The sequence below is a fragment of the Poecilia mexicana genome, unplaced genomic scaffold, assembly GCF_051168715.1.
Source record: "Poecilia mexicana isolate PSO_F unplaced genomic scaffold, ASM5116871v1 scaffold_13, whole genome shotgun sequence".
In the NCBI taxonomy this organism is placed as follows: Eukaryota; Metazoa; Chordata; class Actinopteri; order Cyprinodontiformes; family Poeciliidae; genus Poecilia; species Poecilia mexicana.
Window position 1 is genome coordinate 24,861,467 of NW_028263382.1, and position 16,700 is coordinate 24,878,166.

The 16,700-nt window shown below is 40.3% G+C and overlaps 1 long non-coding RNA gene across 1 annotated transcript; it reads left to right on the plus strand.

The window, feature by feature from the left end:
* The first annotated feature begins 1,481 nt into the window (after window positions 1-1,481).
* On the plus strand, window positions 1,482-6,081 carry LOC148155837 (uncharacterized). Its single transcript, XR_015765105.1, has 2 exons — window positions 1,482-1,961; window positions 4,628-6,081. It is a non-coding gene; the product is annotated as an uncharacterized LOC148155837 (long non-coding RNA).
* Window positions 6,082-16,700: the final 10,619 nt, after the last annotated feature.

Sequence of the window (16,700 nt, forward strand, 5' to 3'; positions counted from 1 at the left end):
TATGTTGCTTTGATTAAAGTCAGCGTTGATATTTCGTAAGAGTTGTAAAAACTTCATAAAAATCAGCATCCCCAGAGGGAAAAAAAAATTTTTTTTGAAAATAACCTTTAAATGATTATCGCCACTTTCCCCAAAAATACTTAGTTACCACCAACAAACTGATAGGAATTATTACAACCATGCGTATGAAACTGTTATTTTATAGGTAGAAATAAAAAGAACTTCGGTTACAAACTCAAAGGTGTAATTTGATGTAATATAACTCCATGTTTACATGCTATTAGAAAGCTGGTTTACTTTAGTTCTCTTTGCAAACATTGTGGCATTTCCTCTTATTCTACAGGGACACAACTCTTTCTGAACATAATGATTCACAGCTCCTCAATTAGACATGCAGTTTTAGAGCACATATAATAAGTAAGCAGAAAGATTAAACAGCGAGGTGCTTATCAACAAATGGCGTACATAAAACATACAGTTACTTTTTTTAGGAGATAAAGTACACCTTTTCAACTGGATAGACACAGGGATCATTAGCATGGCTGCAATTACCGAGTCTAAATACAGCAGCGCTTTATTTGTGCAGCATGTGGCGAGTTGCTTTGTATGTTTTTGTGCAATGTGCTTTAATCCCCATTGCAAGCAAGCAGTCAATTTCTCTTTCACTCTTGCTGCCAATCTCAACCTCTCTCTGTCTCTCTCTCTCTCTAGCATGTGCTGAAAGGCCCCAAGGCTTTCTGTGCTCTTCTCCTAATGAGGTATAAGCCAGAGCTCCCTTTAATACCACAATTATAGAGATTTCTATGGGTTTTTGGGGTTGTTTTCTTTGTGTTGTGAAGGCATCGACATAAAGGATGCGCTGCTCTTACAGTGCTCTTACTCCGGCACTTTTCCAGGGCATGCACATCAAAATTACACCCACTGATGTCAGATGGTTCGCAAGGCAGCCTGCTCACACCAGAGCGCCGACTGGCTACGGCACTGCTCAGTTTTCTTGTGAGCAACAGTTCTGAGATTCAGATATCCTATGTCCTTTACTACTATTATTATTTTTTACATTATTTTAAAGCTAATTTTCAACCCTCTCCCCGCCCTCCCCGTCGCGCCGCTCTGAAGGTCATTTACTTCTTATTTAGCTTCTGCAGGCTGAAAAAGATAATTTTGATAAAGCTGTTATTGATGCACCACAATGGGACATAACATTTTCAATGCAGCACAATCAAACTTTCATTTGCATTATTACTTCTTCTTTGTTAATGTAATGGGGTAAAGAGAGAGCCATTAACAATGTGATAAACTAAGGTTCATAAAATCAAAATCCCAAGTTAGTTGCCAATTCTTGCATGACAGGAGGAACGGATTGTAAAAATCACTGCAGCATCGAGTTTGCTCCCGATATTAAAAGTATTAAAGTAAATTTTGCTTTCAGAACACTTGATCCAGACACCTCAAGTGGATCTTCGCTTTTAATTGAAATTTGATCTGGTATTTTGTATTTTTTATCTTTTTATTATCTTTTTATTTTATGTTCTTTGATAATCATTATTCTTTTTATTATCTTTTTATTATCTTTTAACTTGTTCTTTGCTTTATAATTAGATATAAAATTTATTCTGCTCAATGTATTATGCAAATTGAACATGCTCATGCAGATCACGTGAACAGGGCGTGCTTGGCTCTGGTTGACTTGGGTTGGGCTCTGATTGGTCTGCTGGTTCGCGCTCTCGGCCCATGATTGGCTCATGGTCGGAGAGCGGCTACCTCTGATTGGATGGCTCGCCTGCAAGGATGGAGATGGCCACTCCCCCTTTCCACGCAAGCATCCCTTTGTTTAAGAGATAAAATATGAAAAAGCCCGCGGTTTTAGTCAGAGTCTGCTGTGGATCGCGTTCGAATGCCCAGCTACGTTGATGCTACCGCTCTATCTCTAGGCCGAAGGCTCTCCGGCCAAGTTTCACGAGGTAAGCGCTGGTAACTTGAATGAATCGAGCATCACGTGTTTAGTCATAGAGTGTTTTGTACTGTATTCTGTGGGGAATAAATCGAGCATATTTGTTCTAGCAGTAACAGTGTTTGATGCATGTTATTTTTGCTGTATTCTGTGGGGAAATAAATCGAGCACATTTAATTCTAGCAGGAACAGCGTTTGGTTTCGTTATTGCTGCCGATCTCCTTCGACCCTGATTTAAAATTTCATAAAACATTTTGGCGTCACGAACAGGATTTTAAAGGGGACTGCGGCAAATATGTTTAACATGTTTAAGAGAAAGAATAAAAATAAGAGTAAGTATGACGTTGGGAAAAAAGTTGAAAGAATCCCTGGCTGGGATCAGCCTCACCAAGATGTAGCGCAGTGTTTGCGCGAGGGGGGAGGGCGACCCGAGCCGTGGGGAGATGCGCTGCGGGAAGCCGAGCCGCTGGAGTTGTTAGCTGTTTTGCAAAGCATCGTGGTGGAGGCCAAAAGCCCTGTTGCTGGATTGCAAAGGCGTATGTGGGCTTGCGCAGCCGCTTGGAAAAAGCAGCATGAGATTAATAAGGAAGCACAGGCACAGCAGCTGAAAGATAGACAGGCCTTAGCCGATGCATTAGCTGCAGAATCGTCACATAAGCAACATGTGCAGCTATTAAATAAACGGTTACAGCAAATGACTGAGTTAGCAGAGAGAACTGTGGTTCAGGTAGCTGTACTGAAGAAGCAACAGAAACTTAGAAGGAAGCCCCGGCAGCCTTCGCCAAAAAATGTTCGTGCGTTTGTTGCTGGTTTAACTGCAGAATGGGACCCAGAGAAATGGGATGGAAATATTTCGGGAGATGAAACAGATTACATTTGGGAGGAGGGGGAAGATGCTTGTGGGGGAACACCGAACACCCCCCTTCGCCCTCTGCTGGACCTGAAACCTGTTCGTCGCAGGAGGCAGGAACAACGACACCTGCCGGATGTGCGACAACAGCGCAGGGACAATGCGGGGCAACTTGTAGTGGACGGTCAGGGAAATGCAGTGTATGACATGGTAGCGGCTCCTCAGCCTGATCCCATTTACCGTACCATTGTAGAAGATTACACACAAGAAGAAGTGTCACATTTAACGCGCAGACTGCGGCAGCAGAATGGGGAGCCGACAGATTTGTGGTTAGCACGGATGCTGGATGAAGGGGCTTCACAAGTGGAAATAGATGCAGTTGATGGGATGTCCTTTGCAGGATTGTCAACAGAGGGAGCAATAAACTCTAATTATCGCCAAGAGGTAAGACAACTGCCAGATGCAGCATCATTGTTCGTGGTGTGGGCGGCTGCGATACAAAACCAATACGCTGCGTTTACTGATTGGCCAGAAATCACTGGAGCTTGGATAACGCTAAGAGAATGTACACAGCGTTTGACTCGGTTGTGTGTGAGAGATGCGTTGGTAGTGGGCATGGCTGATCAATATCAAAGCTTAGCAGTTCCAAAAGCCGTGAGGGATCAGCTGATTCGTACTGCACCCCCCCATTACCGAGCAGCAATGCTAACTGTGATGCTAGGCGATCCAGGTGCTTCCATGTCTGACATTAAGAATCGTATAGGGGAGTTAGGAGCCCTGGGGAATTGGGAGGAGCCACGAAGAAGGGATGACCATCAGCAAGGATCCCGTAGCCCACACAGGGATAGGCTAAGACAGGGACCGTCCAGATCTGCGTACTGGAGAGCACTGATCCAGACAGGGGTCTCTCCCTCTGAAATAGATGGACTTCCCACAGAGGAATTAAAGAAGAAATGCCATAAAAAAGGATTGAAGGTAAGTTGCACAAGATATTCTGAATTTCCAGGACTGTATACTTTGGCACAAAGTCTCCGCGACGTCGTCCAGGAGTCCATGAGCGAAGCACGTGGATCTGAGTCGGTAGGACAAATGCAGTCGGTTGGACCCTTTAAGAAAAAGATCATCGCTGAAATTTCGGATCCAGAATCAGGATCATCTGAAGAAGGGGAAATACACCTGCGGACTGTTAAAAAGAAAAAGAAGGGCAAAAAAGGTAGGAATAAGGATAGGAGACATTCAGCCCTGTATCCTGACCTTGATGAAAGGGCAGAACTTCCTATCAGAGCTACCCCAGGCTCCGCAGGGTTGGACTTGAGAACATTGGAACCCATGACCCTAATACCTAATCAGGTTCAAGTTGTAAAAACAGGGCTCGGGTTACATATTCTACCGCGGTCAGGATTGTCCTTAAAAGGATTGACCATTCAGGCTGGGGTTATTGACAGTGATTATCAGGGAGAATTGGGTGTGGTGTGTCGCCACCAAGGCGAAAGTCCCCTGGTATTACAAAAAGGAGACAAGATTGCACAATTGCTACTGCAACCATGTGACATGTCAGAAGTTCAGGAAATCTCTCCACCCACTGAGATAACAGTAAGGAGAAAAGGGGGTTTTGGCTCCACAGATAAACTTGGGGCAAAGGTTTGGGTGAGACAGGAAAATGGTCCACCAGAAGCCGCATAAATCATTGCCCAAGGCAACGATGCAACTGTATATATTTAGGAGAAGAGAAGTGGTTGAATGTGCCTGTGTCAAAATGTTATTTAAAAGAAAACTAATCAGTATTTTTCTATTTTGTGTTATAGCAGTGCTAATTGTCATTTCAGCTCCATACTCCCGTGACGCCGGCTGTGACGACGTCCGCCATCATGGGAGGCGCCGAGGAGGATGTACCGGCTGCGAAGTCATCGTGTGCCGTGCCTTGGTCGCCATGGTACTGCTGACGACGTCCCGCTTCGCTCAGTCTCTAAGATTCGACTTTGGTGGGAAAGCAGTACCCATGACCGGAGCCAGGATAATTTCACTTGTGCAGCACATACCAGATGTCTGATTATGTGAACAGTGTTATTCAAGGTCACCCATGCCTATTGTTACCAAAGGATGTACACTACGGATTCAATCGCGTGTACCGATGTGTCAGTATCATTCTGACACCGACAGACGACTCATGTGCACGGAGAGGACGTGAGTGGTATGACACAATTTTAGGTGGAGCTGGAACACTGATGGGAGTATCCAATGCGGTGGATAACGAGGTTACCCGCACGATGCTGTCCAACACCGGACAACATGCAGCTAGAGCTGTTCACCAAATAGGGGTCTGGATGCCATCGACAGTTATGACTCAGGAAGAAGCAGCGAAGATCTTCCAGCAACAACTGACATGGGACCTAAGTATGTGGAATGCCACATCCGAGGTGTTGAGAAACATCTCACAAGCTTTAAAATGGACGGCATGTAACATGAAAACAATACATGCCCACATACAAAGAGAACGATTTGCGTATATATTAGACGAGTAAAAAGGTCTTTGGTTGATAGAATTTATAACACAGCCTTAAGATGAAAGTTACTTTGCGAATTCGGGATACAAGACTAAAGTGATTATCAAAGACCAAGGGGTGGAATGATCTGGTATTTTGTATTTTTTATCTTTTTATTATCTTTTTATTTTATGTTCTTTGATAATCATTATTCTTTTTATTATCTTTTTATTATCTTTTAACTTGTTCTTTGCTTTATAATTAGATATAAAATTTATTCTGCTCAATGTATTATGCAAATTGAACATGCTCATGCAGATCACGTGAACAGGGCGTGCTTGGCTCTGGTTGACTTGGGTTGGGCTCTGATTGGTCTGCTGGTTCGCGCTCTCGGCCCATGATTGGCTCATGGTCGGAGAGCGGCTACCTCTGATTGGATGGCTCGCCTGCAAGGATGGAGATGGCCACTCCCCCTTTCCACGCAAGCATCCCTTTGTTTAAGAGATAAAATATGAAAAAGCCCGCGGTTTTAGTCAGAGTCTGCTGTGGATCGCGTTCGAATGCCCAGCTACGTTGATGCTACCGCTCTATCTCTAGGCCGAAGGCTCTCCGGCCAAGTTTCACGAGGTAAGCGCTGGTAACTTGAATGAATCGAGCATCACGTGTTTAGTCATAGAGTGTTTTGTACTGTATTCTGTGGGGAATAAATCGAGCATATTTGTTCTAGCAGTAACAGTGTTTGATGCATGTTATTTTTGCTGTATTCTGTGGGGAAATAAATCGAGCACATTTAATTCTAGCAGGAACAGCGTTTGGTTTCGTTATTGCTGCCGATCTCCTTCGACCCTGATTTAAAATTTCATAAAACAAAATTGTACATCTAAAATGAAACAAATGAATAAATAAATAAATCTTACCCTGAAGCTGCAGCTAAAGGTTATTCTGCTTGCAAAGATATTACCTCGGCAATGTCTGCAGGGAATATTAGCGCCAATGCATCACTGATAGTGCCCTGTCAGAGATTTAAAGGCAAAGGTTTATGGATTGCTACCCGTAAAAGGCTGAAGACTTTTGCCAAATTAATGCAATTAATCAGTTCAGGGCTAATATGGGTGGGCAACCAGCGAAGCGTATCCTTACTAGCATAATGTGTCTGCAAAGCAGCATAAAAATGAATAAGCACAAAGGGTTGCTGCAAATATATGGGAAACAGTACCTTGACAATGTATTCATACTCCTTTAATTCACATTTTGTCACTCAACACAAACTTTAATGCATTTTATTGCTATTTTATGCGACAAAGTGGTGCACGATTGCAAATTGAAATGAAAAGTGGTTTCACAGTGCATCTACAACTAAATTTGTACATAAAGTTTTTAATTACATTGCACTTAATTAAAAACTAGTGCAATGTAATCATTAAGTAGAGTTCACAAGGCAGCTTTTTCTGTGGGGGAGCTGCAGATGGAGAATTTGTTGCATTCTCTAAGTTTCTGCATTTGTTCCCCCCCATTGATGGCCACGAGAAATGCTACTTGCAGTTTGCCACAAGTCACTTAAAAGATGCAGCAGACATGTGGAAAATGATTCTCAGTCATGATGAAATCGACACCTAGACCTGTGGCCTGTAAAAAAAAAATGCTACATCTAAACTGCTAAAGACAAACGCAGCGCGTCACCCTGACCTTACCCTCCCAACAGCGAAGCTTGAGACCGTCATGCTGCGGGGTTGGTTTTCTTTGACGACTGAAGATGTTAATGTAAATTTTGAATATATATTTGAATATATGCAAGATATAGTCTGTTAAAATAAATAGCTAGACTGACCCCTTTTCACAAAGACACTAGTCTTTATTTGCAAAACCAACAAAAAATAAAATAAACCCCAGCAGTAAGAAAAGTTGACAATTCTTAGATTTTTCTTTGGTGCTTTCTGTAGGCACCATCTTAAACTATACCACGCAAGTCATCCATCATGGACGGCTGCGCGGCAAACAATCACAGATTGAGCCCGGTACCGTGGAAGTGCACAGCTGAGGAGAGAAATGGTTTCTACCTCCAGGGTGGAAGAGGATAATGGAGGTGAACATCAGAAACAGCAAACAGTGTTTAACAGAAGCGCTCAGACTCTGTGCCAAACTTAACCGTCTCTGAAATTATTCTATAGCTGTGTGCAAATCAAGTAAATGTAATTTAAATGAAAAGGAAAATTGATTTGGATTCTATAAAGAAACTTATTATTTCTCGAGGTTAATTTGGTTCGATTTCCCAGTGAAACGCTGCGCCGGACAAAATGCATGTTGTCATTTGCAGGACAATGGGCTCATCAAAAAATAGTTTCCTTCAATATGTGCTTCAGACTTTTTGCCAAGTCACAAAATTAAATTCATCAGGAAAAAAAAAAAAAAATTGGCAACAACAAAAAAAGCCTATCACTTTTTTCAGGCAGAGCAATTTGATGCAGATCTCTGCTTTTATTCAAACAAAATCTCTCATTTCACCAAAGTCGCTGGGCAGCTGGAGGCTCTCCATTAATGAATAGCAAGCTACAAATATGCTTTTGATGAAAATAGTAGCTAAGCAAAAATAACATTTTATAAAACATGTATGAACAAATGAAGCCTGAGGGCAGATGAATGATTAACTAGAAAGGACATCGAATGGTAAATGATGCTAAACAGAAACAGGGAAACTGTTTACATTTGGACCACAAGTCCATAAAGTGCATAAAGGAATTACAGCAAATATACATAGGCCTGTACTTTTAGCTGTTTACACACTATGCTGCCAAAATCACAAAGACAATACACAGAAATAAAATCAGTTTTAAACGTTCTTTAAATGCAAGATAGAGTCTGGTCTGTAAAAGTCGAGCCATGCAGAGAACGGGTTGAGTAACAGTCAGAAAAACAAAACAAAACAAAAAAAAAACAAAAAACATGAATACGTGTAACGGACAAAGTATATCTAACATCCAACTACAGCAGAAAACAAAAGACAATCCTCAAGAGCTTGAAATGACTTTTCATCTGAGAAGCATTTTACGCCTCGTCTCCATGCTGCCTTTTAAGCCTTCTAATTAAGCCGTTGTTACAGCAGAAGGAAGAGCACTTGGATAAAGCAAACCAGCAGGGCTTCTTGTTTTCTCTGATCTCTAGTGTAACCTAGATATGATTCCCATTCTTCCCATAAAAAAAAAAAAAAACTGTGTAAAAGTGTTTGATATACCTTCTGAAGAACAGCCAGGGACTGGACTGATAAGGGAAAACATAGTTTTCACATCTTTAGTTGGGCATTTATAACTTAATTACCTTTTTGTCTTCTCATCTTTCAGTCATGAGAACAAAGCATGAGCACGTATTGGGCCGCGCTGCATTATTTACAAAGACAACGAGAATGTTTTTTATTCACACATTACTTTTCTTTACAGCCATAAATAAGTTTTCAGCTCCATTTGAACCAGTACATGTTACTGAAAACACAGTATGTGAAAAAAAGAATCTAAAAAAGCACCAACATCTAATCTAGAATCATGTTAATGCAACCATCTTGAGGGGCGTCGGGGGGAGGACAAACAAAACAAAAGCATATAAAGCTGCACTATTTTCCAAAAAATAAAAATAGGACAAACTAACCATGAATCAATTGTTCTTAATACTGATTTATATTTGCTGTATAGATATAATCTGTCCTCACTGGGTTGATGCTTTAGAAACAGTTTGAGGAAAACGGGGAAGAAACACGCCAACGTCAAACTTTCTCATCAATCCACCGAGAAAGTAACCTTCAATGCAAACCTGTGTGGTTTACAGCAGCAATATATTCTGAAGACTCTGCATATAATTTTGAGGAGCAACAACGGCGTAATGTAATGTTCGTCTGCAAACGTTGCAATCGTTTTCACAGCGATTCACTTCATAGGGGCATGTGTGCTATGGCTGCTGTAGTTCATTGTCGCTGAAACAGGATTACTCTGCCTAATTACTGCTCTGTGCATTCTGCAGTCAATGACGCAGGGAAGGACTAGAGACGGCGCAGCTCAAGAGGAGAGAAAGGGACAAAAGAGCGGAGAGGAGAGGCCCGTTTCGTACATTTGAAGAGATATATTAACCTGTTTCAGGGCCAGAAACGGTTTGGAAATCCGTTTCTGAGCAGCGCAAACCGAAGCGCCGCAGATAACAATAATCACCACCCACTGTCACATCGTCTTTTATTACCAGTGAGTGCTTTGCGTTTTGTCCTTGGAGTGTACATGTAAGCTTTTTTTCTTAGATTTGAGCTGTCTGGAAAATAAAATAAAATATTTCATCATATAAATGTAGTGCAGTATTTGCACAAAACTGTAACCTTGCCACTGCCTTTGTCGACGTCTCCGGTAATATGGTCATGTCTATACTCGGTCGTTCACACTTTTAAAAAAAAAGCCGATTCAAACCCATCAACTACATCAGTGTATCCACTTATTATAAGAGTTTTTATGTTATCTATTCTGCATGACTAGTTCTCCTTTCTGTAGCTTTAAAGCTTTAGACCAAATTTATTCACGTTTAGAAATATGCTTTGCCACGAGGCTCGTTTATCAGATGAAAACTACCTTATGGTACTTTATAAGTTACTTTAATATTTATATTAGACACTTTTTCTCATAAGGAATGGGTCAGTTTTTAAATGTTATGTAAATAAGCATCTCTGAATAACTATCGATCATTAACATTGATATTAACATCCATAGTCCTGCTGCATTGTGTAATTGTCAGAAAATGTGAATTAATTATCTCAAGTTCACCTTATTGAAATGTTCACTATAAGAATCAATACAATTGTAATAATAACTCTTAAATACAGGCAGCATTGTGCAAAAGTCTTGAAACATCAAAGTAGCTCCACAACCGAACAATGGCTGGTATTAGAACCAGTTAGAACCGGCGCTACAAACAACCGGATGTAAAAACACAGCAACATTTCTGCACAAAATGAACCCGAGGCGTATCCATTTCAGCCAGTTAAGTAAGTCTAAGCTACGCCATGTTTGGGGCTTTTATTTTGAAACGTAGAAGGAAATGGTTCTTGAGTTGTTGCCCCTGTTGCACTGACAGAGTCTGCATAAAAAGAGGCCAGCCTCGCACACAAACCTCGGTTGCAAAAGCACTGATGAAACCTTCATCAGTTTTAATTAATTAAGTCTGTCAGCATTTTGGTAGTTGGGGAAAAAAATTAGGTGACAGGCAAGATATGAGATATATGCCACAATGAGAATATCACAAGTGTCTGAGTGCAATCGTCTGAAAGTAAAGTTGGCATCTGTTTAGAGCTTCCTGTCGACCCTGAGAAGATGTTTTAAAATGAGCCTGGGCTGCATCTCATTACCAAAACTTAACAAGCTTAAAAGGATCAAACATGAACAGTTTCACTCTAAACACAGATTCTTTGAGACACTTTGGATACTAATGAAACATTTACTACAACAAAAGATGGTTTATGTGGGTTTTTTTTTTTTTTTTTAGACATTTGGATCATTCTAGAAATAAACAAGCACATGTACAATAATATACTGGTACAATTCAAATCTGGTCTGGGAACCAACATGTAGTTTTCTCAAAGAGAAACTTGTGTATCATGTTTTGTCTCATCTTGTAAGCTTGATGTATTGGTGTACTTGTATCACAGAGACGGCTTGAGAGACGGTACAAAAACAAAATCAGATTTTTACCACCAACAAGGTAATCTCTAGAGAGCCGTGAGCTGAAAACTTGGCATGAAGCTGAAGGAAAATGCATCTCTCAGCTCTGTGCCACCTGAATTTACCTAAATGTTTTATTAAATATGCCATTCAGATAACGTTCTCCTGCTATAAGAAGCTTTGCAGCCACAACACTGTGACACTGGATTTTAGTCGGGCGCAAGAAATGGACAGACCCAAAGTGAAGAAAAACCATTTTTGAGTGACCTCCAAAAGGTCACTAAAATATACCTTTAAACCGTTACAAGACTGCCTGGGTGTCTGGAAGTATAAATATAGCACAGAAAAACGTAAAAAAAAAAGAGTGAGGTAACACTTGCTTGATTCTTAGAATTGAACATCTATTTTAGTCAACATCATTGCGATTGAAGGAGTAAACATAATTCAAACCCGTTCATTGTTGGTCGGCAGCTAACCGTGGGTGAAATCGATCGTAATGAATCAGTAACGAGAACAGCAGACCTGCCGGCAGGGGGAGGAGACGCTGCAGGTGAAGAGTTCATGGAGGCTTAGAAGTTGAGAAGTCCAATAAGAGAAGAGGAAGGGAACGAGCAAAGCAGCGGACTGTTGCTTGTGAATGAGATTTGTGGAGCAAACAGAGAAACCGGAGGAATCCGAGGTAGTTTGTGCAGGTGGCGAGCCCCGAGACGATACAGGAAGGAGAGAGGTAAGGAGGTTAGCATCACAAAAACCACGGAGGGGAAGATACAGACAAGGAGGGAGAGGAGGAGATGAGGGCTGGGGTGGTTGAAAAAAGGCAGCCTTTTTCCTGAGACTATTATGAGACACACACACACACGCACACGCACACACACACACACACACAAAACACCTGTGCTGACCCCATTAGGAGACAAAAGCTGGAACAGAAACATTTATGGCTCTATTTTTTTAGCTCTTCCTTTGCTGTGACTTTATGACCCTCTCCATGCAAGTGAGCTTGAGTTTATAAAATCTAATTTATAATTGACTGTGTCAAGAAAGACTGCAGCAACAGAGAAGCAAACTGACTGATGAGAGCTGCTGTCTGATTAACGAAACAACATATGGATCCTCAACCAAATCTGCTCAGCTTGGCATTGCAAACAGATCCGACTCGGCTTACATGACTTCATAACTTTGCAGCTAAACTGCACTGAAGACAGAAAATAATTACCATTGACAACGTGAATGCTGAATAAATCACCACGATCCTTTGAGGCGTCACATCAAGAGTTCATTTGTTGGAAACAAATAAATTAAGGTTTCAAACATGCAAATGCAGACAGTAAAGTTATTTAGAGAGCAGGATTTATCTACATGCTGCTCCAGAGAAATTCACGTAAATCAGGAAACCAGCTCAGCTCTGCCATCCACACAAAGCTTCATGTGTGTTTCATACAAACCTATTTGTGTTGGTTCCCTTGCAAAGATGACGGATGTATTTTTTATTAATTTTTTTTGTGGAAAATTGTGAGCTTAGAGTTACACAGAGGAGAAAGTGAGAAACCGTCAGACCTCCCGACAAGATCGGGAGTACAGTGACATTTTTGTTCAAAGTTAAGTCACCAGCTCTGCTCTCATGTCATTGTGTCCTTTCTGAGCAATGCAACACTGAGCATCTCATATATTGGGGAGTTCTGGTTTTGCTGGTATTGCGTTGGGATGTGAGCAAAAGGATCTTAAGCCAAAGTTGAGGTGATTTTTCACAACAAGCTTAAAGTCATTGAATTTAGCAAAGACTGGATATGGCCCACCTTGAGGGCCGTGCTTGATATTTCTGTGCTTTATTTTTCTAACCAATTAAACTGTATAAATTAAATCTTGTTGCTACTTATGAAAAAAAAAAAAAAAAAAACGCACAACACAAACCTTATGAATGTGTAATGGTGGATCAGATTTGCCTCGTTTCCAGAGGTTAACAAACAGAAATCAATTTATTGAACTTGGTAGGGAAGACGAGTCGTCATGTGGAGTGGTGTATAAAAACTAGGGTCGTCAATGCATTAACCCGTGTGATTAATCTAAAAAGTTTATCGTGTTAATGCTACATAATGTTGATTAATCACATTACCTGTTTTGACCCAACAGCCTCTCTCCCACTAAGGGCTACTTACACAGCCTTGTGCTGCGGTCAACAACGCAGAGTCATAAATGCGAGTGAAAAGGCGGAAGTCTGGTTATTGCAACAGTGAAGTATCCTCCCACCGAAGCGCCACCAGTTCAGGGGTAACTTTTCTACTTTATTGTTTGAAAACGAATGACTTCTTTTAAACCTTCCCGAATATAAAAACTCAGAAAACTGAGAATCTTCTGACATCTTTCATGGTTTTAGACAATAAAACATTTTTTGAAGACGTGCATATTCGTTTTTCAAGCCTGCAAAGTTAAGCATAGTAATTAATCTGATCATTTTTTGGTAAATCGATTGACACTTTCCATCACTTATTCAGTCAGAAAAACCTCTCCAATTATGATGCTCAAGATTTTTGGGGAGAGCAATTATTTTGAAGTATCAGTTTGATCAGCCCATTTGCATTTTGCAGTCGAAAGGAGGGAGGAAAAGCACAGATTCTACTGACGAACGTGTGTTTGTGTCTCCATATCCTTAATAAGACCTGCTTTTATCATTCAGCGTAGAAATGACGTTGATAACTCCAAAAGTGCGTACAAAAAAAAATCGAAGAACTCACAGCTCAGTGAATGTGCCCAAATGTGTGTTTTCATTTAAAGTCAATTACAGGGTAGATCTCATTCAAGATACGTCTTAGCAGTGGCAGAATAAAAAAATAAATAAAAAATGGAGGTAAAACAAGCAGAAAGTGGGTCACCAAGAGCCATTGGGTTGTCCTTCACTTATTTTCTGCAGCCTGTCGAGCACAGACTGGCCCCTATCAGCACCTATTTAGCAGACTGTCACCGGTGAGCGTGAGGCTCAGCAACATTCGCAGAGAAAAAGCTGAGGTTATTGGCGAGGTTTGTTGATGGCTCAAAGATGAACACACTGGATTGTGTACTGCCAGCACCAACACCACTGCAGCCTCGGAATAATCACTAGATTATCTTCCTGAGTTTTAAAATTGTTTTAAGAGTCTCATCCAAGTTGATATCTTGTTGTTATCTGCAGGGAGGGTGACATCATTATATCCGGTCATTCAAATTGTTCCAGACGAGGATACATATTGAAATTGTGTCACAGCTTTTGCTGCTCCTTATTGCCTTTTGTAATGCAAGTACTCACTTGCACGTATCTGAGAAACATCTTTAGCCTTTAAAAAAGACGGAAATTTATTTACATCAGTGGCAAAAACAGTTTTAAATCACCTTTTATTCTGTTATTTCATCTGAGGAGAAATTAGACATTGGCTCTTAAATCCTAATGAAATTAATACAGTTTTGGTAATGATGGAAAGGAATGGTCCATCACAGATCCAAGCTAAAAGCAACAGTTTCTGCTAGCATTAAAATGCGGCAGAAGAAGAATGGGTTAAACTGATGAGTTATATCCAGGAGTCCTGTCAAAGGTGACCTATTTATGCATTCAAACACTAATGAGTATGTGTGCAGGCTGGTAGACGGAGCTGAGAACAGAGAAAAAAGAAAAACTGCAGGTGAAAGGCTCCATTTTAAAACTCACCGTTCTCCAGGTTTGCAAGACAGAAGGACGAACAGATAACTTAACTGATGTTGTACATCCTCTACAACAGGAGGATGTACATCTAAAGTATCCTCTATTCAGTGTGTCCATTATATCCCTAATGTATGATATTATGACAACAACAATAACAATAAGGCTTTTACTGTTTCGGCTCAATAACTAGTTGCATCTTTGGAAAAATATTCACCCGGCTTGAATATTTCCTCATTCACTTAACAAGCTGAAGAAAAGTAACCAGCATTAGTTTACCACGAGGCAGGATGACAAAATATCAACTTTGGTCTCTTCCGCATGTATTTTCATAATCACTGACCTCTTTGTTGTGCTCTTTCCCCATCTTTGTTATGCCGTTTGTTCAGTAATGTTTAAATCACATCGTCCCTCAAGGAACAACTGCATTTATACTGATAATCTGCACACAATCTACTTTTTAAAGAAGCAATTTTGGAAGTCTGCTAAATCCACATGATGTTATTACCACAAAGGGAGCTGACAGACACTCTGAATTTTTGTCAAACAAATTGAAACATGTATTCATTTTCACTCCATTTCACAGTCAACCACCACTTTGTGTTGCTCTATTAACTAAAATCCACAGAAAAACCAACAAAAACGCATAATAGAAAAACATTCAAAAGAATTAACTGAATGCTTTTGCTAGGAGCTGCATACAGAAAAAAGAGGTTGTGGTTAAACTGCTGGGGTTATTTCCAGGAAATCTGACAATGCAGACAGCTTCTCTGGATCGATATTCTGAATAGACTAAGTGGAAGTTGGAAGTAAAAAATGCAAAGATATGGCACTGTTCGGCCTGTAGCAGTTGTTTATAAATGCAAAAAAAAAAAAAAAAACATTTGCATGTGCATGCACTCAGGACAAACTTACATGTTAAGTGTAAACTGAAGTGCAGCGTTTACACTATTTTATTTAAATTGATCTGCTTAAAGAAATTGTTCTTAATTTGTCATGACTGCTTAAAGAAAGGTTAATATGAAGAAAAAAAGATTAAAAATAAATAAATTAGAACACACATTGAAAGTATAACCTTTTGAGGAGAAAATTTAGCTTCACTTGTTTTTTTGTGTTCATCTTTTCTTTAGGTCTCAGTTAATTTCTTTAAATTTAGACACCAGCAGAAAATGGAGGCCACCTTTTTTACTACATGACTGTCATGATTAGGTTACACTGAGGAGGATCCAAAGTGCAACAGGTGCAACATGAGAATGATTTAATACTGATTTGTCCAAAAATACTTAGAGAAACCTCAGGAGAGCACTGGAGGCAACAAGGGGCAGAGCAACGGTTGACACCAGGATTCAGCAGGAAACAGTGACACAATGGAAACATGATGGACGCACACCGGGGCACTCAAGGAGACAATCCACAGCTGGGATCAATTACAGGGGAAGGGCAAGACCAGAGAAGGGCTGAAGAAAACAACAAACTCAGATTAAACTCAAAGCAATGCAGAACTATTAGAATAACTTCTCTGGATGTTTATTCTAAATATAATTTTTATCAAAAATCATCGACTTTACACAGAGAGAACTGCATCTACCCACGGGAACCTTTAGTCAATCTTTTCTGACAAGCAAACACAAAGGCATTAAAACAGTCCAAAAATAGACAGCATGCTCAGAGATAATTGTATTCATTGTGTGCAGACTAAAATAGTTTCAAATTACTTCTATCCTTAAAGCCGCCTCACCACCATGTACTGAAGCTCATGAATTTAAATGTGAGCTGGAATCAGTACTGACTAATGAACTGAGTTCAGCCCAGGAGTTTCAGTGGTTCTGCGTTTGAAGAGTTTTGCACAAGTGTTGTAGCTGATAACGTTTTCTGACATGTGGCAAACGTTAAATCTGTGTCTTATTGAAAAACTGTTTTGCATTTTCAACTAAAAGAATGTTAGCATGGGAAAAAATACCATCCTGTGAAACTTAACTAGTATGAAGACGAGCAGGAAAGTTGAATTTAAAATGCAAATCAGATCAAAGTTGGGAAGGGTTGAGAAAAAAAGATGGGACAAAAACAA